The sequence below is a fragment of the Schistocerca nitens genome, chromosome 4, assembly GCF_023898315.1.
Source record: "Schistocerca nitens isolate TAMUIC-IGC-003100 chromosome 4, iqSchNite1.1, whole genome shotgun sequence".
Lineage (NCBI taxonomy): Eukaryota > Metazoa > Arthropoda > Insecta > Orthoptera > Acrididae > Schistocerca > Schistocerca nitens.
The window spans coordinates 375865927-375891645 of NC_064617.1; the positions used below are offsets into that span (position 1 = coordinate 375865927).

The window sequence follows — 25719 nt, forward strand, 5'->3', positions numbered from 1 at the left end:
CAGGGGGTGAGTTTCCCATTTGAATCCATCAACATGGCCCTCATCGCTCAACATATTGACTGACGTTCCCAAAAAAAGAGAGGGCACTGGCTTTGCTTACTTCTACGGAGATCCACTATCTCTGGCTATGTTCTACCAAAGTCGAAGTCCTTGCAATGAAGAAAGCTCTTCAATATGCAGCAAACCATTTCAGCGACATCCTTATTGCCACGGAAGCGAGAGGTGCACTGGAAAACCTGGGAAAGGAGCAATGGGGCTCCAACACTAACCGTCTTGTACTCGATGTATTTAAGTTACTCTACCGGTGTGAAAGTCATCATAAAGGTGTCCAGCTATTATGGATGCCACCTGGGAAAACAAAGTGTGACTGATGGCCAACCTTACCACACCTGCCTGGCACATACAGATTTTGTTGCTAGCGTGAAGTGTTGAGTGCGTGAATGTACAGGCTGAACAATGACATTTACCTGGAATTATCTTAATTTCTAATATGTATGCTGTATATGTGATATTGTATAAAAGATCTGTGGTTATTCACTTCTCTGGCTAAACAGTTAATGACAAAGGCCAATAAATAATATAAAAAAACTATGCACTCCAGAAACGAAGTACTGATTTATAGACGTAGACTACAAATTTCTGAGAAGCATGTGAAACACAGTGCTTTTAAGCATTATTGCTTGTACCAGCAAAGTAATGAATTTTACAACAGCTGCGCTGCACCTTTCTTCAATTCCATCCGCAAAATCAATGTTCCCTGAGGAAGGCAGTTGTGATACGGTCGAAATGTTTATGTTTAAAGTATTTTATACAACAACGTGGTACAACACGCAGTATAATGTTAGTCATCATGACGTCGGTCACGGAAGACTATGTAGTTAAAATACCGATATGACACATGTCGCAAATAAACGAAAAGCCCCTGTATTTAACCTGTCACAATTTCAAGCGAAGGTCTACGAACAAATCCTACGCTCCACCATGACTTAACTTTTGCAGTAAATTGGAATATTATTTGTTTTTACTTAAGACAACTAAATATCTCGAAAACGACCCAATGTGCGAAAAATTATGTAGGTGAAAAGTTCATACTAGTAAAGGGAACATCTGTCTGTACTGTAACTGACCACCTCCTAACCACCCCTCCTGCGTCGGCGGGGTCAACTTTGCACTTTCAAATAGGAACCCCAGTTCTTGTTGCATATTCGAATTTTACGCCAAAAAATTGGTACTGATTACTGAAATCATTCATGGCCGATGGCACTGTAATCGACAAATATCAAGGACGCCTGTTTTTGCAATTGAGAACAGACACTTTTTTTCTACATTTCATTTAAGATGTAAATGAAAATCTTCGTGTGCTAACAGTTGATACAGATGTTCAAAGGTTACTTTAGCGTTGCCAATGTGATTGTGCAGTTCAAATAATATGGCTAGACACTAACATTTCTGACAAATAAGCTACTTATACGGTAACGCAATTTTTTGTTTCCTGCGGGATTGATACCGGTGAATCCGTAAACCATTGGAATTTTGGTGGCCACCTCGAACAGCCACACCAGGGTAACAGATTTTGGTGTGTGTTTCCATCCAGCCGCCGTAACCCTTGTGCTAGTCGCTACGTGGCTACCGGCAGGATACGAACGACAACCATTGTAACAAGGTAAAGTGTCCACAGTGTGATAGTGACAAGCGCACCTGGCGTGGATACTCACCAAAATTGAGTAACCCTATGGTGAGAAATCACGTATCCCGATTGAACAGGAAACTATTACATCCTCGTCGTTGTTCCTGGATCACGCTAAACCAATTTTCTAACCATACATCGAAACAGCTAATCAAATTTTACTGTACAATCAAATTTGCAACACTCAAGTAAATTTCGAACATACATATCAACTGTTAGAACACCAATGTTTACATTTACATCGCAAATGAAATGTATAATCAAATACGTCGAGTCTCAATTACAAATCAGGCTCACTTGATATTAGCCGATTACAGCACCATCTACCAGTTTGAATAAGCCGAGAGTATTTTTTGGCGTAGAATCCAAACAGGCAATGAAAATGTGTGATCCCCGTTTGGAAATACAAAATTGACCCTATCCACACAGGAGGGGTAGTTAGGAGGGGGCCAGATGTATCTCAGACAAATGTCTCCTTCATTAACATTATCTTTCCATCTACAACTTTTTTCTTTTTTTTGTCTATATGTTGTTTCCGATACATTTAGTTGACTCAAGTTAAATCAAACACTCTGTATACTGGCTACAGAAATTCACCTCTGTGGGAAATTATCATTCACGGTAATTTACTTGCTTTCGAGAAAGAGGCAAAAGTATGTTACTAACTCAGTGGACTTTTTTCCGTCAGCACAGTCCGATAACAAAACATTTCATTTCAGTTTTCCTTGTAGACTCTCAGAGGTCATCAGTGGCCTCATATTTTTCATTGGCTGTTATCTTCCAGTATATAAAGGCTGCAGTTGAGAACGAGGTTAGCAGCAAGTGATGACGCACGGTGTAGCTGTTCTAGTGCTCCTCTGCCTGCTAGGGGCTTTCCATGACAGCGGTTACCGGGGGATGTCCGCTTCCGGACAGATGAATATACAAACGATAGTGACGTTGCCGAACCGCTGCATGCACGGTTACGTCGAAGTCCATGATGGTGAATGCAGAAGAAGCGGTACGTTTCTTGAGGTGATCAGTCGTTAATATCGTTTGGTACTCTACAAATATTTCAGCTGTTCCCATAAGGATGTTGAGCAACATCTTTGACCCTGACAGTTCTAAAATTTCGCTAAGACGTTTTCAGGAAGTGAGTTTGTGTTAGGGCGTTCAAATACGTTCTTGCAACAGTTATTTGAAAATAACTTATTTAAAATACTCTAAAAATATACGTGTATTCGCCAAAGTCTGATGGAGATACTGTACACACTACCTGGCTGGGGAAGTACGCATGCGCAGGAAACCGAATGAGAAGAAAAATACAACTGTAAGCTATTTACCACATACGTATTCACACACACACACGTACCCACGTTACCGAAATGTCGGTCCATGTTCTTTGCATTATATCTTACGATATCGTGGAAAGGTCATTTTGCGGAACATTATCTTAATTGGTATTAAAATATAGCTGGATGCTATTTACTCTCGATGTCACATTACAAATACCAACATTTACTTTAATAACACAAATTTGAATCTAACACTTCCTCACAAAAGAATTTTCAATCTTTATCAATAAAAATTATTTCTTGAAACACTAGTTGTCCAGACAGAAATTTTTTTAGGTTAATGTAAACTTCCTCTTTGCCAGATATTTAATATCACTAGATAACTGATCAAATATTTTTGAAGTGGCATTAATCACACTTTTTATCAACTAAAGCCAATTTAGATAATGGACATTTTTTCTTATAGTATTGTAATTGCGGATGTAATTATTCTTTTAGAGCTGTAATGGATTTTTTTAATGTAAGATAGAAAATGTGTGGTGTCATTACACACTTAAAATATCTAAATCCTCGAAGAACTGCCTACAGAATGATTGAGGTTGATCACCAGTTATCAAACTTGTGATACGCTTTGGTGTAATGCAGACTTTCATTCCCATAAATTAGGAATTCAGTTCCACATCACGTCACTGGGACATAATAAGCAAAGGATGTTAGCTTACTGATTTGTCACTTTGAGCGGTTTTGATAATGAAAAGTGTAAAAGTAGATAAAGTGGTTTTTCCTTGTTCTAAATTAAGTGTATTATCTAAGAATTATATAATGTTATTCTTCCTATTTAAATTCTCACCAAAAACTTCAAAAACTGTGCTTTGCTCGCTGACTAATGTTCATGCTTTACATTTATAAGTAGTGGTGTACCTGCTGATGTGCAGAGGCAAACGCTGAGTTTTCTGAAAACTGAGGGAGAAACCATTAGCAGAAAACCAGTTATTGATACTTCTAAACACATAATCTGCACTTACTTATGTTAGTACATGTGTGTTTGAACTGACTGTTAGACTTCTGTCATCTGCCAAAGGAACTAATACTGCTCGATGTGCTATAAACAGAAGGCTATAAGATACAACAGAAAAAACTCCGCTATATACAGTTGATGCCTCACGAAGTGGTGCGTTCTTTGGCGTCTCTTTGTGATACATGACGTGAGCCATGTGTTACCTATGTTGTTAATGTCCCAAAACTTCATTTTCTGTGGAAAAAAATTTGTGATTTACAGAGGTAAACTCTTTGGATAAGTCACAGAAGATACTGACTCCTGCTGTTTTGTTAATAATTGTATAATTTTCGGAGTGAATGTATAGATAACCTTACTAGTTGAGCAATCCTTTTTTTCTCAGTTGAATTGCTAGGTATATCACTATTATAAATATGAGACACAATTCTAGAGCATTTCACTTCATGAAATATTTTAGAAACTGGCAGCAGCAGTGAAACACGTCAGTAATTATTAACATAGTTATTATCACCGTTCTCATATACGAGTAGAAGCTTAACTACAGCATTTTTAACATTCTGGTTTGATGCCTCGATTAACTGAAATATTATATGTTTCCGGGAAGATGATACGTATTTTGTGTCAGCAGCATTGGACACACCATGAGCTCAGTGTCAAGTTTGACTTTTGGGAGAGTTTATTACATTCTTTGTTCTAGATGAAAAATTGGTTGAGTGTTCTAGGTTACTAAATTTTAAAGAAGTCGGTTTCTTAACATTCTCCTTGCTTTTCTGATGAACTCAAGCAATCTATTGTTTCTACTAAATTTAAGAAATTAAAAGCACTTGCAATATGTAACTTTTCATTCCTAATCATAATGTTTGAATCGTTAGAAACACTACTGTCTACTTCAGCTGTCGACCCATCACATTTCTCACTATATTCCATATATATTTAATTATAAATTATAGAGTGCAGCAATCAGTCGTCCTTTTTAGATTTTATTATGCAAATACAGATTTCGGCTAGTAGCTAGCCATTCTCAATGCCCTATTTTTTATTCTCAATGCATGCAAGTCCCTGTTGTTCGGGAGTCAGTCACTGTTCTTTGAATAATATTCAAAGAACTATAGTAGTCAAAGAACTGTGACTGATGCCCGATAACAGGAACTTCCATTCATTGAGAATAAAAAATAGCGCATTGAGAATGGCTAGCTACTAGCCGAAATATAGATTTGCATAATAAAATCTAAAAATGACGACTGATAGCTGCACTCTATAATTTATAAGTCACATAGAGTCGCTGAGTGCATCCACTTTCCGAGTGGAAGGTAACCTGATTAAGATTTAATTATATTGTCATAATTATTAAATTCAGAATAATATTTTAGTTATTGACTTTTTAATAACTTTTCTTAATAATGTGGAGTAATTTTTGTAGTTTAAAAATACAGCACAGTCATTACTAGTTCATTTTAAGATATAGATTCCCATTACTTTTAAAAATCAGTCTAATCCCATTATTAATCCATAGATATTTATATGGCTCTTAAATGTGCACCATAATTATTTTAAGATGAAAATGTCAAACACAGATAAAAACTTATCATGGAATACAATAAATCTGACATTAGAATTTTTTCACTGTTGTTGTTGTTGTGGTCTTCAGTCCTGAGACTGGTTTGATGCAGCTCTCCATGCTACTCTATCCTGTGCAAGCTTCTTCATCTCCCAGTACCTACTGCAACCTACATCCTTCTGAATCTGCTTAGTGTATTGATCTCTTGGTCTCCCTCTACGATTTTTACCCTCCACGCTGCCCTCCAATGCTAAATTTGTGATCCCTTGATGCCTCAATACATGTCCTACCAACCGATCCCTTCTTCTAGTCAAGTTGTGCCACAAACTTCTCTTCTCCCCAATCCTATTCAATACCTCCTCATTAGTTACGTGATCTACCCACCTTATCTTCAGCATTCTTCTGTAGCACCACATTTCGAAAGCTTCTATTCTCTTCTTGTCCACACTAGTTATCGTCCATGTTTCACTTCCATACATGGCTACACTCCATACAAATACTTTCAGAAACGACTTCCTGACACTTAAATCTATACTCGATGTTAACAAATTTCTCTTCTTCAGAAACGATTTCCTTGCCATTGCCAGTCTACATTTTATATCCTCTCTACTTCGACCATCATCAGTTATTTTACTCCCTAAATAGCAAAACTCCTTTACTACTTTAAGTGTCTCATTTCCTAATCTAATCCCCTCAGCATCACCCGATTTAATTTGACTACATTCCATTATCCTCGTTTTGCTTTTGTTGATGTTCATCTTATATCCTCCTTTCAAGACACTGTCCATTCCGTTCAACTGCTCTCCCAAGTCCTTTGCTGTCTCTGACAGAATTACAATGTCATCGGCGAACCTCAAAGTTTTTACTTCTTCTCCATGAATTTTAATACCTACTCCGCATTTTTCTTTTGTTTCCTTTACTGCTTGCTCAATATACAGATTGAATAACATCGGGGAGAGGCTACAACCCTGTCTCACTCCTTTCCCAACCACTGCTTCCCTTTCATTCCCCTCGACTCTTATAACTGCCACCTGGTTTCTGTACAAATTATAAATAGCCTTTCGCTTCCTGTATTTTACCCCTGCGACCTTCAGAATTTGAAAGAGAGTATTCCAGGTAACGTTGTCAAAAGCTTTCTCTAAGTCTACAAATGCTAGAAACGTAGGTTTGCCTTTTCTTAATCTTTCTTCTAAGATAAGTCGTAAGGTTAGTATTGCCTCACGTGTTCCAACATTTCTACGGAATCCAAACTGATCTTCCCCGAGGTCCGCTTCTACCAGTTTTTCCATTCGTCTGTAAATAATTCGCGTTAGTATTTTGCAGCTGTGACTTATTAAACTGATAGTTCGGTAATTTTCACAGCTGTCAACACCTGATTTCTTTGGGATTGGAATTATTATATTCTTCTTGAAGTCTGTGGGTATTTCGCCTGTTTCATACATCTTGCTCACCAGATGGTAGAGTTTTGTCATGACTGGTTCTCCCAAGGCCATCAGTAGTTCTAATGGAATGTTGTCTACTCCTGGGGCCTTGTTTCGACTCAGGTCTTTCAGTGCTCTGTCAAACTCTTCACGCAGTATCTTATCTCCCATTTCATCTTCATCTACATCCTCTTCCATTTCCATAATATTGTCCTCAAGTACATCGCCCTTGTATAAACCCTCTATATAGTCCTTCCACCTTTCTGCCTTCCCTTCTTTGCTTAGAACTGGGTTGCCACCTGAGCTCTTGATATTCATACAAGTGGTTCTCTTCTCTCCAAAGGTCTCTTTAATTTTCCTGTAAGCAGTATCTATCTTACCCCTAGTGAGACAAGCCTCTACATCCTTACATTTGTCCTCTAGCCATCCCTGCTTAGCCATTTTGCACTTTCTGTCGATCTCATTTTTGAGACGTTTGTATTCCCTTTTGCCTGCTTCATTTACTGCATTTTTATATTTTCTCCTTTCATCAATTAAATTCAATATTTCTTCTGTTACCCAAGGATTTCTATTAGCCCTCGTCTTTTTACCTACTTGATCGTCTGCTGCCTTCACTACTTCATCCCTCAGAGCTACCCATTCTTCTTCTACTGTATTTCTTTCCCCCATTCCTGTCAATTGTTCCCTTATGCTCTCCCTGAAACTCTCTACAACCTTTGGTTCTTTCAGTTTATCTAGGTCCCATCTCCTTAATTTCCCACCTTTTTGCAGTTTCTTCAGTTTCAATCTGCAGTTCATAACCAATAGATTGTGGTCAGAATCCACATCTGCCCCTGGAAATGTCTTACAATTTAAAACCTGGTTCCTAAATCTCTGTCTTACCATTATATAATCTATCTGATACCTATTAGTATCTCCAGGATTCTTCCAGGTATACAACCTTCTTTTATGATTCTTGAACCAAGTGTTAGCTATGATTAAGTTATGCTCTGTGCAAAATTCTACAAGGCGGCTTCCTCTTTCATTTCTTCCCCCCAATCCATATTCACCTACTATGTTTCCTTCTCTCCCTTTTCCTACTGACGAATTCCAGTCACCCATGACTATTAAATTTTCGTCTCCCTTCACTACCTGAATAATTTCTTTTATCTCGTCATACATTTCATCAATTTCTTCATCATCTGCAGAGCTAGTTGGCATATAAACTTGTACTACTGTAGTAGGCATGGGCTTTGTGTCTATCTTGGCCACAATAATGCGTTCACTATGCTGTTTGTAGTAGCTAACCCGCACTCCTATTTTTTTATTCATTATTAAACCTACTCCTGCATTACCCCTATTTGATTTTGTATTTATAACCCTGTAATCACCTGACCAAAAGTCTTGTTCCTCCTGCCACCGAACTTCACTAATTCCCACTATATCTAACTTTAACCTATCCATTTCCCTTTTTAAATTTTCTAACCTACCTGCCCGATTAAGGGATCTGACATTCCACGCTCCGATCCGTAGAATGCCAGTTTTCTTTCTCCTGATAACGACGTCCTCTTGAGTAGTCCCCGCCCGGAGATCCGAATGGGGGACTATTTTACCTCCGGAATATTTTACCCAAGAGGACGCCATCATCATTTAATCATACAGTAAAGCTGCATGTCCTCGGGAAAAATTACGGCTGTAGTTTCCCCTTGCTTTCAGCCGCTCGCAGTACCAGCACAGCAAGGCCGTTTTGGTTAATGTTACAAGGCCAGATCAGTCAATCATCCAGACTGTTGCCCCTGCAACTACTGAAAAGGCTGCTGCCCCTCTTCAGGAACCACATGTTTGTCTGGCCTCTCAACAGATACCCCTCCGTTGTGGTTGCACCTACGGTACGGCCATCTGTATCGCTGAGGCACGCAAGCCTCCCCACCAACGGCAAGGTCCATGGTTCATGGGGGAAGATTTTTTTTTTCACTATGAATTTAATTACAAACCACTTTTCTCAAGCGAGTATCTAATGTCAGAGAGTCTATTAACTATTGAGTATAAATTTATTTGCTTTCTTCGAACGTGTGTAAAGATAGTATCAGTACCATGTTGATCAAAACGCGTTGTATAATTCCTTACTACAATCAGATCACTTGATATGAAATATGTTTATAGGTTATTTTTCTCTCGCAGTGCTCAATAAAACCTACACCGAAATAACTACCCAACATTATTCCATGTTCTTGTCTGACAGGTAACTTTCAATGAATGGAGAAGCGTGCTACGTAGTTCAAAAATTCGCAGTGGTGATCTGTATACAGCTATTTTTATATTACAATTTTCTTTAGTGGCAGGTCATCAGTATACACCTCTGTATCCTGATCTCTGTAATGTTTCTAAACTTGTGTGCCACCTGCTTTTGTATATGTGTCAACTCCCTGCTTTTCCTCATTTATGCTACAAGAGAGAGATGCTAATCCATAACCATTTATCTTTGACTTACCGACCCTTGTGTTCATACTAAGATCGACCTGGCGCATTAGATCTACCGTTTCATGACTTTCTAAAGCTTTCAAATAAACAAGAAGCTTGCCTACTTTATTTTTTAATCCCCAGGTAGAGTGAGCAAATGAATTAATGCTTCTTTTTGACGTTTTGTTACACAATATGTAGTAATCTTTCACCATAAAACTTATTTCAAAATTTCCTGCTTGTATCAAGAGTATATCTTATGAAACCCACTTTATGTGACAGAAATTTCGCTACACCCCCTTTCCATTATTATCTTTACCAGAAGCTCAGTTAAATTATCCTTTACTTTGTTATGCAGATGGATATTATGCTCAGTTCGTGTTCTTGTGAGTGATCATTATGTTTAATTTCTCTGGCCATTCATTGGCACAGACGTACTTGAATTTCCTCCTCGGTGGTTTTGAAATGCGAATCAATATTTGGTGCACTGTGTCATAGTTTATTCCTTCCTGGTATGGTTGCATTCTCTGCAAGGTCCCCTTGTCTACAAGCTTTCCTGCTACCTGACAGAAAGGATACCTCTTCATATGTATTTGTGGAAGGGTCTAGTGTGATCATTGGATGTGTCATTCAGGTGCAACAGTAGACACATAGGCTAATTAATCTATGACATTACTTGTTGCTCATAGTTAGACTTTATGTACAGAAGCTTTTGGCACCACGTTGTATGACTTTTTACACTTAATAACAAGATGTGTTGTTCGAGAATGGGTATGTCAAGCAGAAATCGGTAACCACTGCAGCAAAAATTGTGTGTTCATGCAACTAACATGGACAAAATAAAAATTATCACATTTCCTCAGCGCTGAAAAGTAGCCTCAAATGAGCAACCGTTTGGTTTGTTCTGCATCGTCTACTATAGGTTTGTCTCGAGTAAGAATGGGAATGGATTAAATAATATGAAGAACCTTCTCTGCTGAGTATTTCTGTCCATTAGCCTGATAAACACTTTGGGAATAAGAGAAGACGGTAATAATGTGACGTATATTAACCCTCATCTACTACACTTTTATCAAGGCTGCGTACAGATCAAGGTAGAATGCAAATTCCCAGGGAAGGTTGTCCGCGTGGACAATGTCAGTACATGGATACCACTTCAAATCGTTGGTTGAAATGAAAATTAAATGGACGATAAAAAATTGAAAAATATGGATTTAAATCCTCTTACTCTTAGACTTATTCATCATAGCTTAAGCAGTCTTCCGTTTATTGCGTATGTTTCTGGGGTCTAGAAAGTAATCTTGCTCATTGAGCAGCTCAGTTGCAATCTACAGAAGTAGTAAAGTGTGAGGTACTCCAGTACTCAAACAGTATTTGGAGAGAACTTCCTGTTATCCCCTGTTTCACACAGTTTTAGTGTCCTAGATTTTAAGCGGTACATCTGGTTTATTTATTTCACTCCTTCCAGTTTTCTTCGGTGCCTAAAGTACCAATAGTTTCACTGTTTCTACCTGTTGCATTGTTTCTGCTTCCGTTGCTGCTTTCAAGTGATGCTCTGTTTGTACTTGTTACACTTATTATAGTTGTAACACTGTTTCCGCCTGTTAACATGGGTGTATTTGCTACACCCCTTCTACTCGTTTCAGTGCACCTAGTCGTGACACTGCTTGTAGTTGTTGGATTGCTTTCTTTTTTTTTTTTTCACTACTTCTGCATCTTCAACTGTTTACTGACGGCTACAAGAGAGGGGCTATATAAGGAAAATAAATTTTATGACAATATTACAGAAAGAGAAGAGGATGCAGATGAAGATTAGATAGGAGATAAAAGACACGACACTTAGCTCAAATACCGAGCGAGGTGGCGCAGTGGTTAGCACACTGGACTCGCATTCGGGAGGACGACGGTTCAATCCCGTCTCCGGCCATACTGATTTAGGTTTTCCGTGATTTCCCCACATCGTTTCAGGCAAATGCCGGGATGGTTCCTTTGAAAGGGTACGGCCGATTTCCTTCCCAATCCTTCCCTAACCCGAGCTTGCGCTCCGTCTCTAATGACCTCGTTGTCGACGGGACGTTAAACACTAACCACCACCACCACCACTTAGCTCAAATAGCTCCGAGCACTATGGGACTAAACTTCTGAGGTCATCAGTCCCCTAGAACGTAGAACTACTTAAACCTAACTAACCTAAGGACATCACACACATCCATGTCCGAGGCAGGATTCGAACCTGCGACAGTAGCGGTCGTGCGGATCCAGACTGTAGCGCCTAGAACCGCTCGCCCACCCTGGCCGGCACACGACACTGTGAGAGTAACTCCAGTGAGCACTGAAAGACCTTAATGGAAGTAAGGCCCCTGGAGCAGAACACATTCCTTAAGAGTGACTGCGATTGTTGTGAGTGCCAACCATCACAAGATTGTCCCCCCCCCCCTCCCCCAACACTACAATTTTTTTTTTTTTTTTTTTTTTTGCGTCTGACTGGTTTGATGCGGCCCACCACGAATTCCTCTCCTGTGCTAACCTCTTCATCTCAGGGAAGCACTTGCAATCTACGAACTCTATTATTTGCTGGATATATTCCAATCTCTATCTTCGTCTACAGTTTTTCCTCTCTACAGCTCCGTCTAGTACCATGGAAGTCATTCCCTCATGTCTTAACAAATGTCCTATCCTCCTGTCCTTTCCCCTTATTAGTGTGTTCCACATTTTCCTTCCCTCTTCGAATCTTCGTAGAACCTCCTCATTCCTTCCCTTATCAGTCCACCTAATTTTCAACAATCGTCTGTAACAGCACATCTCAAATGCTTCGATTCACTTCTGTTCCGGTTTTCCCACAGTCCATATTTCACCACCATACAATGGTGTGCTCCAGACGTACATTCTCAGAAATTTCTACCTCAAATTAAGGCCGATATTTGATGTAGATTTCTCTTGGCCAGGAATGCCTTTTTTGCCTTAGCTAGTTTGCTAGACTACAATATAGCACTCTGTCTTCAGGCCACAAGTGGCCCATCGGGACCATCTGACCGCCGTGTCAACCTCAGATGATGATGTGGATAGGAGGGGCATGTGGTCAGTACACCGCACTTCCCGTCGTTGTGATGGTTGTCTTTGTCCGGAGCCGCTACTAGTCGGTCGAGTAGCTCCTCAATTGGCATCACGAGGCTGAGTGCACCCCGAAAAATGGCAACAGCGCATGGCGGCCTGGATGGTCACCCATGCAAGTGCCGGCCACACCCGACAGCCCTGAACTTCGGTGATCTTACGGGAACCGGTGTATCCACTGCGGCAAGGCCGTTGCCAGACTTCAATATAAGTGTAATATTTCCAATTTCGGAGATGGAAAGTTCAAATGGTTCAAATGGCTCTGAGCACTATGGGTTGGTTCAAATGGCTCTGAGCACTGTGGGACTTATATTCTGAGGTCATCAGTCCTCTAGAACTTAGAACTACTTAAACCTAACCAACCTAAGGACATCACACACATCCATGCCCGAAGCAGGATTCGAACCTGCGACCGTAACGGTCGCGTGGTTCCAGACTGAAGCGCCTAGAACCGCTTGGCCACACCGGCCGGCAGATGGAAAGTGCTGACAGATGTAAATACTACTGAACCGCCAGTTGAATAACTCACGGCTGTAAAATATTGCCACGAATTATGTTATGAAGAATAGAAAGATTGATAGAGACCAACCTTGGGGGAGATCTTTTTGGGTTGTAGAGAAATATAAGAACACGCTAGGCCAGTGCCTCTCATACAAGGAAAATTACGCGCGTGCGAAGCGGGGTGCAGGGTGTTTGCACGGTGAATCGGTCCATCTCGGTTTAATTCGCCTCAATTCGGCTCGCACGGTGAAACCATCGTGATACGCTGCCGAGTGCGTTGATAGACGGATTATTCGATACTGAAACAGATACGCTTAAGACAGTTACTAGAATAACGGATCAACCTACTCCGAGAAAAGCGATTTCCTAAAGGCCATTTAAACAGGAGTGGGTACGTTTCTGTTTGTTTGCCAGTTGTGACGATAAAGCTAAATGTCTAATGCGGAAGGAATTATTACGAGCGTGATAAAATCGTCCATCGAAAGACACTAATGCAAACAGTATTCAGAAAAGTATAGGGAAGTCATGGGGTACGCAAGAGATGACGAGTTAGTGAAGTTGCAAACCCTTGCAGAAGATAATTCTCTATCCACAAATGAGGTTTGTACCAGTACACGTTCATTTTAATTAAAGGATCTGCGTAAGGAAATGAAATTTTCTTACTTTCCTCTAAAATGTCTATTCGTTTTCGTTTTCGCTTGTAGCAAATCTTAACGTTAGCCGTGCGTTAGACCGCACGGCTTTCCGGATTTGGAATGAGCACCTGGTTGCCAGCAAGAATCCGCCCGGCGGACATGCGTCGAGGTCCGGTCTGTGGAAGGTTTTTAGGGGGCTTTCCATCTGCCTTGGCGAATACGGGATGATTCCCCTTATACCGCCTCAGCTACAATATGTCGGCGATTACTGCGCAAATAAGTTCTCCATGTACGTGGGGCGGGGGGCTCCAACCGCACAATAACCCTGACAGAGTGGTTCGGCGTGGGGCGGCGGAGGGGTGAAGTGGACTGCGGTAGTCGTCGTGGGGTTGTGGACCACTGTGGCAGCAGTGCGGACGGAGCCTCTCCGTCGTTTCTAGGCCCCCAGTTAACACACAATACAATACAATAAAAATTTCTTAAGGTAATCTTTTTCTCTGATTTAGGATCAAGAAGATCAAGGGTGCTGCGAATGGACTGATATAACTAGTTATAAAGTTGCTCTACGTTTGGCAAAATCTAGGAATCCTTTATGGAATATTTTGTTGGACGTAATAGAGACAATGAACCGCGCATTAGCTTCCGCTTACACCAAGATACTATTTGCCAGTACGACAATGTCTCAGCGAATCAGAGACACTGTCAGTAGGTTCCCTAAATTTACAAATTCTATAGTTGTAGGTTCGCCTTCCTTCTAAGATACGTCAGAGAGTTCAAATGGTTCAAATGGCTCTGAGCGCTGTGGGACTTAACATCTGAGGCCATCAGTCCCTCGAACTTAGAACTACTTAAACCTAACTAACCTAAGGACATCACACACACCCATGCCCGAGGCAGGACTCGAACCTGCGACCGTAGCGGTCGCGCGGTTCCGGACTGAAGCGCCTAGAACCGCTCGGCCACACCGGCCGGCCGTCGGAGAGTTACTATTGTCTAGCGCAGGGCCTACCAGTGTTTGCGTCAGCTCACCTCGCAGCGCAGAACGCAGAAGATGGTTTTGCTTGTTGGCGACGGTACTAGACTTCGCGCAATAGCGCTGTCTTCCTGTTTCCTTAATCTTACACCACTCGCTCCGCATGTCTTGACCTTCCATAAAACAACCTCTGTTTCCTTTATCATTGTCAAATGTTTATGTCCAGCTGGCGCAAAGCTTAGTTTCGTGGGCCGCGATTACCGGTGCAAAAGAGATTTAAATAAATAATAATAATAAGTTTAAATTCGGTTTCAACAGATAATTATCTCTTCTGTTTCCTTCTTTTCTGTTTCCAATTATGTTACAAAGATCTGGAGCATCAGATCGGCTGACAGCAATGCCAACAGCACTTTTTTAAACCACAGTACCTGCACGCAATCTAGTCTTCGTACAAGCCGAAACATACGAAAACGTTTCACGTATGCAACTGAAACCAAATGTAGAAATAATCTTCTCTACTTCTCCACGCAGCTTAGGAAATTCTTTCTTCGGCCATTCTGGTAGAATTTGAGCGAATCTTTGGGTACTGCAAAATAAATCCTTTCGGTGATCATCGGTTTGCAAATCTATTAGTTCTAAATGTTGATGTGAAGGCACACTTTCAGATCGAAAAGGGTTTTACAAACACATCAGTTATTGGCTGCAAATTAGTAATTTACTGTTACAAAAACAAAACCAAATGTTAATATACGAAAGTAATGCATAAAGTTGCTTTGAAGCAGTAAAGAGCGATGCACTGTGGACTACTGTGTTAATGTAATGTTATGCTTATACTTTTTACACCCGGGTTCGATTCCCGGCGGGGTCAGGGATTTTCTCTGCCTCGTGATGACTGGGTGTTGTGTGATGTCCTTAGGTTAGTTAGGTTTAAGTAGTTCTAAGTTCTAGGGGACTGATGACCATAGATGATAAGTCCCATAGTGCTCAGAGCCATTTGAACCATTTTTTGAACTTTTTACAAAATCGACTTCATTTTGCAATGACAAGCCGGTACATTATCTACAATCTGTCGCTAAACTGAATTTAAAGGGGTTATAGCACCTCGACTTATTTTTCAAACTGTACCTCTTCCTTGTATCAGACAAAACCATAGTAACGTTTTAGATGAAATTTGTACGTCGCTTAAACAGTTCAGGAAAATGTTAGGTACTTTTCTCTGAAACATTTTTGAGGAGCTGAGGTTTACGTTGGAAAGCTTTTATGTTGCCGGCCACATCGTTGATGAGGTTGTCTTAATTTCTGAACGTTCTGACTTGAATCATTTGCGAGAGCTGTATTATCTACAAAAAATTCTGAATCAGCTACTCATTCAGTCACGCAAAAGTAGCTCGGGACGTCTTTTGTTCTGTAAAAATTGAGCCACGGCGTGGCGTGGTAGAAAACCTCAGGAAATTATTTTTCCTTTACTCAGCCAACGTAACTTAGCATGGTAGGAGATATCTGAATGTTCTTCTTCAGAAGAAATCAAAAATTCTTTGACCTGATGATGAATGAGTCCATGAGAACAAATATAGTTAACGAAACGCATCACTACTTACATCACTCCTTGAAGACCGATAGCTTTTGCACAAAGAGCCTCTTGGTACGCATGACAATGAATGGAAGTTAAATTCGTCTTGTTAGGCTTTTTCCGCAGTAGGCTGATAAACCCTTTTACTTTACGGCACATTGCTGGTGCTCCGCGGACAACTTTTCCCAAGTGAGTCCTATTCCTTCAGATGCAACTTCGACCGCTTCATAAACATCCGTACCTGCAGCGGTGTTCTTCATCGAAATCATATCCGCTAGGTCGTCGTCCACACCACGCAAAAAGAAGACGAAGTTTAAATGATCCTTGACGCTAGTATCCGTGGCCGTGGATGCATAAAGTCGGATGGTAAGGAACATTTAAAATTTAGAGAGGCAATACAACGAAAAGCGTTTCTGAAAAGGAGAAATACACTGAAGTGCCAAAGAAACTATTATAGGCATGCGTATTCAAATACAGAGATATGTGAACAGGCAGAATAAGGCGCTATGGTCGGCAACGCCTACAGAAGACGACACGTGTCTGGCGCAGTTGTGAGATCGGCTACTGCTGCTACTATGGCAGGTTATCAATATTTTAGCGAGAATGAACGTTGTGTTATAGAAGCCACAAGAGCGATGGGACACAGCATCTCCGAGGCAGCGATGGAGTGGGGATTTTCCCGTACGACCATTTCACGAGAGTACCGTGAATATCAGGAAAAAGTTTCTGTAAGAACGGGACCAAAAACGATTGGGCCTGGGCCCATCAACACCTGTATTGGACGGTTGATGACTAGGAACATGTTGCGTTGTAGGACGAGACTTGTTTCAAATTATATCGAGAGGGTGGACTTGCAGGGTATGGAGACAATTTCATGAATCCATGTCTCTTCATGTCAGCAGAGGACTGTTCAAGCTGGTGGAGGCTCTGTAATGGTGTGGGGCGTGTGCAGCTGGAGTCATATGCGACCCCTGACGCGTCTAGATACGACTCTGACAGATGACGTAAGCATCCTGTCTGATCGCATCCATTCATTCGTGTCCATTGTGCATTCCGACTGATTTGTGCAATTCCAGCAGGACAATGCGATACCCTACACGTCCAAAATTGTTACAGAGTGGCTCCAGGAACGCTCTTATGACTTTAAACACTTGAGCTGACCACCAAGCTCATCAGACATGAACATTATGGAGCATATCTGGGATGCCTTGCAACGTGCTATTCAGAAGAGGTCTTGCACTCTTACGGATTTATGGACAGCCATGTAGGATTCATGGTGTTAGTTCCCTCCAGCACTATTTCATACATTAGCCGAGTCCATGACACGTCCTGTCGTGGCCCTTCGGTGCTCGCGAAAGCCCTACTCGATATTAGGCAGGTGTGCCAGTTTCTTTGGCTCTTCAGTTTATATTAACGTCTAATACAAAATTAAAAATTATTAAGTATTAACTGAAGTAATTGTCTGGTGTGTAGCCTTGCGTGGAAGTGAAATGCAGACGTTAGGCAATTTAGACGTGGCTGCAAAAAAATGCTAAGATTAGATGTATAAATCGAATAACGAATGATGAGGTATTAATTCAATTTGGAAAACAGTTAAATTTATGGCACAACTTGACTAAACGAAGGCATTTCTAGGATACAGCCTGAGGCATCAAAGATTTGCGACTGCGCTAATGGAAGGAAACATTACGAAGGGGGGAGGCAAAAATTTAATGAACTTGGGTTTGAATATAGCAAGCATAACCAAACTGTTGAAGTAGTTATGCAGAAATAAGGAGATCTGCAAGTGCTGAGCTAGCACGGAGAGCTGAGAGCTGCAGTCATCGGACTGAAGTCCACAACAACAGTTACCGTACACTTTGTTGAGAAAGTAGTTATCATTTCTCCTACAAACATCATCGAAACAAAGACGTGGTGGCAAATAACTGTGGTTTTGTACGCTCTAAATTGAAACGAGTGTGCACCTAGCGCTATCAAGACTATATTTCCTACCACGATCAGTTGTTACTGATGTTCCTTGCCTTCATATTTTCATTGGACTACAGTTTCTCTGTACTTCATTGGTGCATTATGCCTTGTTGATTCTTGTTTTATTACGATGTCTATGCCAAAAGAATCAAGTATAGATGCACACTCTGTACATGTTCACCACCATAATTACTCTGATACAGCGTGTATCAGTGAAATTCGTAAATTTTATTCTGTACACGGTGACATGTTTCAGAAAGTAATATGCACGGAATTCAAATTAATGATGGTATGGCTTCATTCTGGGAACCACAATTTAGTAAAATGAGGAACCGGTAATGACACGAGCTCGTGTTGGGTGCAAAATGAGAGAAGTTCAAAATGAAGGAGCAAAATAAATTTACATTAATTATCACACTTCACAAACCTCATACAGAAATAAAATCAAGACCGATGTAGGTGGCCGTAGACGTGATTCAGTAATTGGACAGGCAGGGAGTGGAATAACCATTTTATCTAACCAAATGACTGTGGCAGTGGATATTTGGTGTGAGTTAGGGGCGACTTTTCCATGTCCTGCTGAGTCGCCTCTGCAGTCACGTGCCTGTTGATTGACAGATGGCACCTTTCATCTTCACGTTTCGCAGCTTTTGAAGCAGCACTTAAGGCAGCTTAGCTTTCTCCTTATCACGCACTTCCGCCTAAGCGTTCTCAAGGTAAAACAACTGACCAGTAGCTGACGCGGTGCTATAGTCCTCGCTGGGTGAGAAACTCACTAGCTGCCAACGTGATCATGCTGTCTGTTGTCCGCAGTAATCAGCTTACCGAGGCTGTGTCAATGTTATGTTTAGATATTGAGCTCAGACGAGGGAACACAGACGAACGTTTAAATATCTAGGCATTGGACCGCAGCGAAGACTATCCGACACTGAATGGAACACGAGGATGAGACAAAGTGACAACAGACACTAGAACGAATGCAAGAATCAGAGTCCAAGTCTGAAAACTTAATCAAAATAGACTGACATGACTCTGAAAAGCAAATTGAGAAGTCTTTATCCAAAATAGCATGCAAATCACATATCACGGCGCACGAGAATACACAGAAACGATCTCCTGTTCGACGCTAGAGTTAGGTCAGCAGGGACATCCAGTCATCTCTCACAAGGGGAGGCCGCCAATTGTGAAATTGAGATTCGATTCATACTTCGCATAATAAAAGCTCATGGCCAGAGGTGTAATGTGGCAAAGCACCAAGATGCACTTCTCAGCCGTTGTCGAGAAAATCGAGTTAAAAGAAACCGTTGCGGTGAAATACTCTCTACGATTAATGATTTTTCTACAGCGTCGTGGCGCAGCGGTAAGCGCTCGGGTTCGTAATCCGAAGGTCGCCGGATCGAATCTCGCGCCAGGCAACCTTTTTTTTTAGTATTTTTTTTATAATTCTAATATATGTATGTATATAATTAATTCCCGGCAATCAGTTGCAACAATTATGCATATAATAAGTTGTTGAAAGTCGTTTGTCGTGGAAAAACTGGCGACTTCGAGCATCATTATGTTTTCCGCAAACAAAGTTGTATTTCACAAATATTATTAATTGTCTTCATAATGTTAACCACGTAGAGTTAACGGAAGACGTAGAAACGATTTTCCGAAATGAATACGTATAGCGTAAGTCAAACGTTTGAATTAGAATGGAGACCCCACGAACACAAATTTGCTTTGGCAGGTATGAAATGCCGGCCGGAGTGGCCGTGCGGTTAAAGGCGCTGCAGTCTGGAACCGCAAGACCGCTACGGTCGCAGGTTCGAATCCTGCCTCGGGCATGGATGTTGGTGATGTCCTTAGGTTAGTTAGGTTTAACTAGTTCTAAGTTCTAGGGGACTAATGACCTCAACAGTTGAGTCCCATAGTGCTCAGAGCCATTTATTTGAGGTATGAAATATAAACTCCGTTACTCGCTCGTTACACTTGAAGGACAGATGTTGAATTGGCCGAAACGAGCCGCCGCATAACAGCGTAGTTGTCTGCTAACTTCGAAAGAAGGTAGATGCGGTCCCTAGCGCAACTTACAACATCGTCGAAAATCAGTGCGGACGGGAGAGCTTTGGTACACCCTGTTAAACAAACGGAAAAATGGAGGCGGTACAATTGGAGAGCGATCCGCCTTCACCAACATGCATAAGCAATTCATTAATACTTTATATATATATATATATTTGAATAACAAAAAACTAATAATAAAAAAAAATTGCAGGGCGCGACATTCGATCCGGCGACCTTCGGATTACGAACCCGAGCGCTTACCGCTGCGCCACGTCGCTGTAGAAAATCATTAATCGTAGAGAGTATTTCACCGCAACGGTTTCTTTTAACTCGATTTTCTCGACAACGGCTGAGAAGTGCATCTTGGTGTTTTGCCACATTACACCTTTGGCCATGAGCTTTTATTATGTGCAGTATGAATCGAATCTGAATTTCACAATTGGCGGCCGCCCCTTGTCAATCAAAGTTGGAGTGGTAGCTGACTGGATTCACCAAATCATTGACTCATCAAGAGACCCAGATTGATCTCTGAATGATCTGATCTATCCCAACGTTTCCGCTGCAAGGCAGTTTGTTCACATTCCTCCACTCTCTACTCCAGAGCGTTAAATTTCCCGCCGTATCGTCTTTGTCAGTGGTGTTCTCAGTTGTCACAGTCATCCAAGTAAATATGATGCTAGGTAACCACCCCTGTCTGTCTGCAAATAGTGTACTAAACTTGCTTGAATAGTCTCTATGTGGCTGCTAGTGCATGACGTGGGAACTCTGACGTAGTTTCCGTATCGTACTCCGTTGTGGCACATGATACTGATCACTGCTGATACCCTAGGTGCTTACATGCTGGATTTTCTTGTGCAAACCGCTGAGAACTGCTTCAGGTATTTTTGTATGTCCCCGAGCCACCAAGAAGGCTGCAGTTTAACAACAATCCTTTTTGTTCGAATTGTTAATGCCGTTAAGCTCTTTCTCAAGTGTCTTAGAGGTTTGGAGCTCGAGGGGGTCACTCAGCTGTCAGAAATAGCAAACACATCAGCTGAACACTACCTGCCTGTCTACTGTGTCCAATTGCAAACCTTTTGATTTCAGTGTGGGGCTGCAAAGTATTATAATATTTATTTAGAGGGTGAGCATTAATTAAATCGATAAACTGCACGGATGGATTGCTGACTGGAAATGGTGGAAAATAGTTCCTATGAACTTGTGGCTGGAAGTGTACGGTGTGTGTGCAACGACAACAAATCATCCCAGAATATGGCACAGAGCTGCATCGCATTTTCGTCACAATAAATATTCAAAGTGGCCTCCATGAGATAGTAGTGGTTGTCATGTAGGAAACGCAGAATCGTACTTTGACTTACGCCATGTTGGCGGGCCACTTACCTGGAATCTGAACTGCGGTTCGTCTCAACATCCTGGAGGATCTGGTCCTCTAAATCTCGTGTACGCTCAGTACGCAGCCTCCCTGCACGTTGTGTGGGGCGGCGGGTGGAATAATTGTTAATGTTTTGTATTATTTATGCTCTTTGCCATTCTCAACACTGGCTCTCTAACTACAACATTGGCAACCTGAAAGTGATTAGCAAAACGTGAAGCCTGTAATTAGAATTCCTAGTGCCCACTTCATCTGAGAAATACATTTATAGCTACAGCTTATAGCTCTGAGGAATTAGGAGATTGTCTGGGATTCATAATCAAAAACCATTCTCTCTAAAATATTCACTATATTCTGAAAGTCACAGACCAAAAAGAATCCACACACTCCAACTACCAGAGCAGTTCAGAGTCTAATGGGCTGATGCAACTATAACTGTTCAGATTAAATGTTTAAGTGAATGCTTGCCATAATTTGATGATAATGTTCATCAAACGCCATGCTAAATAATGGTAGAATGTCTGTCCTGCGGCGGAACGTGAAAATACGACATACGCAAACTGAAGATAGATCATTAAAGTCATCCCAGAATTAACACTTCACTCGAAAACGATTTCATGGTTACACGTATCCCGAGTAACTTATTACGGCATCTGGGGCTGTTTATATCAACGATACCGACGCGACGCGACTCCCGGCACAGGAGGTGCGCTGATCAGCGTCAGGAGAGAACTGGGGCCTTTTCCTCCTCTCGCGCAGCGTTCTTACATATAAAGCCGCGGTGCGGACGGCTAAGGGAACGCCTGATCAAATCTGCTCTCCCGACTAGCCACTAGGCTAGTAATGCACCACTTTAAGTTATCCAATAAATCATTGCTTCCTTTGCTGATGGCCGATGAAGCTCTCAATTTAAATGTGCAATCAGCACACAGGTAAGTAATCATAATAAAAGTCTGAAGTGGCTAAGTCAAATATTTTGAGCGAGAGAATTAATTTAATTACACTACACACAGTAGACGAGCTCTGAACTTGCTCTTTGGAGATACGCTATAGCTATAGTTTTATAGTTATTCTGTTGAAACTTCTCATATTTTTTGGGTTATAGCGGATCTCCTATCTACTTAAATTTAAACATCCTAGCTTTATTTATTCGCCTACTTAATCTATCTTGCTTCCTTAATTTCTAAGGCAAAAACCAGAAAATCACGAATTTCAACTAAAATTTTAATTTGTGAGATCCAGAATACTGTTTCTACTAAATTATTATGCAAAAGGAATCTAAATATAATTTTTTAAGTTTCTAGCTATTTTCTGTTGCGCCAATGATTTTTATGGAAAAACATCCAAATTTCGAAAATGGTACAAGTTATTGAACTGATATCCAACACATATTGATTTTGTATTACTCCTGACATGCTAGAAACGTTTCAGGTTATTTACTTCATTTTTAAAGTATTGCGCAATATTTATGACGTCAGAGCTAGTTACAGCGGACTAGGCTGGCACACAATGGAAAGACTGATGTGAATTTTAAAAGGCGTGAGTATGCTGCTTCCCTACAGTTCGTCTATTTTAAAAGACCCATTACCACACAAACGTCCAAAAAGGGGTTGAAATGTTGTGTGGTGGGGTTAATGTCTGAGAGAGTACTTGCTCTGGTATAACCGCGCTGCCTCACGGCCGTTTCCATCTGCTTAGCCGTACACAGACACCACCAGCTTGCTCCTGATCATTCTGCTGCGTACAATACACTGCGTCAATGACACACCCTGCGAGACACAAGAAACACATGAAACGTCGTCAGACGAACTGACATTCGTTGCATCTAACGTTGCAAGCGATGCATTGCAGGACATGTTCAAAGGATCTTTTCTCCTCCGTTTCCAGTCAGGAATCCGTCCCTGCAGTTTGTCGGTTTTATTAATGATCATGACGTCTGTTCTTTCGGACATATGATTATGGTGAGACGACCAGTGATATCGTCAGTGCAGATTCATAACAAACTTGAACTCTTACTGGAATCGGAAAAATGCCGCAAGTAATGAGGATAATGGCAAGGGACACAACATCAGCAGTAGAGAATATAATTCCGACGGGAGGCGCAATAGAGTGGTCCGTGGAGCAGAAATGACCATAATGTCCGTATGGCTCACTGGTCAGAGTATCTGCCTGATAAGCAGGCGACCCAGCTTCAAATCTCGATCTAGCATAAATTTTAAACTTGCCCCGTTGATTTCAATCAATAATAATTTCTTTGTGCCTTATTATAATATTATTAGTAATAGAGCTTAAAATGCGTCTTATCTATATCTGGCACAGTCACTCAAATATCATTATTACGTTTTGTTCAGTTTAGACTCCTGTGAATCAAAATCGTCATTATCCTGATACATACGAATCATATAAGAAATAATTTACCACCCTGGTACATGAATAATGCTATCCATAGCTCCTATAAACACATCATAATCCATTATATTGCTGGTATTATTGATTTTATGAATGTTATTCAATCTGTATATTGAGCAAGCAGTAAAGGAAACAAAAGAAAAATTCGGAGTAGGTACTAAAATCCATGGAGAAGAAATAAAAACTTTGAGGTATGCCGATGACATTGTAATTCTGTCAGAAACAGCAAAGGATCTGGAAGACCAGTTGAACGGAATGGACAGTGTCTTGAAAGAAGGATATTGGATGAACATCAACAAACGCATAACAAGGATAATGGAATGTAGTCGAATTAAGTCGGGTGATGCTGAGGGAATTAGATTAGGAAATGAGACACTTAAAGTAGTAAAGGAGTTTTGCTGTTTGGGGAGCAAAATAACTGATGATAGTCGAAGTAGAGAGGATATAAACTGTAGACTGCTTATGGCAAGGAAAGAGTTTCTGAAGAAGAGAAAATTGTTAACATCGAGTATAGATTTAAGTGTCAGGAAGTCTTTTCTGAAAGTATCTGTATGGAGTGTAGCCATGCATGGAAGTGAAACATGGACGATAAATAGTTTGGACAAGAAGAGAATAAAAGCTTTCGAAATGTGGTGCTACAGAAGAATGCTGAAGATTAGATGGGTAGATCACATAACTAATGAGGGGATATTGAATAGGATTGGGGAGAAGAGGCGTTTGTGGCACAACTTGACTAGAAGAAGGGATCGTTTGGTAGGACATGTTCTGAGGCTTAAAGGGATCACCAATTTAGTACTGGAGGGCAGTGTGGAGGGTAAAAATCGTAGAGGGAGACCAAGATATGAATAGACTAAGCAGATTCAGAAGGATGTAGGTTGCAGTAGGTACTGGGAGATGAAGAAGCTTGCACAGGATAGGGTAGCATGGAGAGCTGCATCAAACCAGTCTCAGGACTGAAGACCAGAACAACAACAACAGCAACATGAATCTCCACCGCCTGACTTTCAATGACGACAAACCTAGCCCATAGTAACTAGTGCTGTTACTATTTTACTTTGTCTGGTACCTTTTTCTACTTATTTCTGCCTTATCGGAATGGAACAGTTCTAGTGTGTTACTTGGAGGTCTGTGACGTTACCCTCATGACTCGGCATACTACGTGATCAAGAACATTTTCCTCAAGCATATATTTACCTATTAATGCAGTGCCCGCCTCTGTTCTAATTCCTGTATCATGTGCACTACCCGGCAAAGTAATTGAAGCACTCGTAAGACATAGTAGGATGTCAATGTAATTTCGTACACGTACACACCATAGGTGGCTGTGTTCAAATGGCTCTAAGCACTATGGGACTCAACATCTGATGTCATCAGCCCCCAGAAATTAGAACTACTTAAACCTAACTAACCTCAGGACATCACACACATCCATGCCCGAGGCAGGATTGGAACCTGCGACCGTAGCGATCGCGCGGTTCCAGGCTGAAGCGCCTAGAATCGCTCGGCCACACCGGCCGTCGGTGGCTGTGTAAATTATTAAAGTTGCAGTTCTCTGTGACCAGAGTGGATTAGTATTGTTCGTATTTACTATCGTTAACAGGCCTCTTAGGGTACATAAGGGGCGTGAATAGTCTCATATGTGGAGTAAAAGCTGTGATGGATATCGAGATACGATGCAGTCGTGTAAGACACGGTTGGGTTACCATTTAACCGGCTGTTACATTCGTGCAATAT

General features: G+C 41.1%; 1 long non-coding RNA gene across 1 annotated transcript in view; it reads left to right on the forward strand.

Annotated features, from left to right (window-relative positions):
* The first annotated feature begins 2490 nt into the window (after positions 1 to 2490).
* The window catches only part of LOC126252853 (uncharacterized), a 44506-nt gene continuing 21277 nt past the window's right edge, over positions 2491 to 25719 (forward strand). Inside the window, exon 1 of the long non-coding RNA XR_007545862.1 lies at positions 2491 to 2687. This is a non-coding gene — a long non-coding RNA (uncharacterized LOC126252853). The remainder of the gene's footprint in view (positions 2688 to 25719) is intronic.